General features: G+C 39.2%; 1 protein-coding gene across 2 annotated transcripts in view; it reads right to left on the bottom strand.

Annotated features, from left to right (window-relative positions):
* ubl3b (ubiquitin-like 3b) overlaps window positions 1-553 on the bottom strand; it is an 8,976-nt gene extending 8,423 nt beyond the window's left edge. Inside the window, exon 1 of one of the 2 annotated variants that reach the window (XM_079249530.1) lies at window positions 418-553. The gene's annotated coding sequence lies outside the window, so the exon portion shown is untranslated. The remainder of the gene's footprint in view (window positions 1-417) is intronic. The other variant, XM_079249531.1, reaches the window with a different exon arrangement.

The raw sequence follows: 553 nt of genomic DNA on the forward strand, positions 1-553 counted from the left end.
ATGTGATCAATTTCTTATCTGAAACAATCAGCACAGTGTTTAAACATATTTAGCGGGTCAAATATCTAACTTTTTATTCAACGACATCCATGATCTTAAAACCTAAAGTGAGATTCCAGCAGATAACCCAGCATTAAGCTAGTAAGTAAGCGCACTAGCGTTTCGAGTTCACCTAGATTCAGAAACGATGTGTCATTAACTGGGTTTAACTTATAAAGCTTTTTGTGTTGTCGAGTTGTTTGAATATGCATATTGTGCGTGCCAACAACAATTACCGAGTTTTGTCCTAATAAATGACGGGTTCTGCAAATGGAGAAGCCTTGTGCTAACGCTAGTATTAGCTTATGTGTTAGCTTTGACTTGACTAACCGCCGGTTAACCAAATCTTAAACGGCAACTGTTGTCCACCGATCTCACCTGCATCTGATAAATGTGATGAAATTTTGCATTCAGATGGCTTAATTCATCAGCACAGAGCGCCTTTCATGGGGAAAATTTCGAGTGCAGTTGGATAGCCTGTGGTTATGGTTGAGTCGAGGTATTGGAAGCTAAT

Source organism: Telmatherina bonti (genome assembly GCF_933228915.1).
Source record: "Telmatherina bonti genome assembly, chromosome: 12".
Taxonomy (NCBI): Eukaryota; Metazoa; Chordata; class Actinopteri; order Atheriniformes; family Telmatherinidae; genus Telmatherina; species Telmatherina bonti.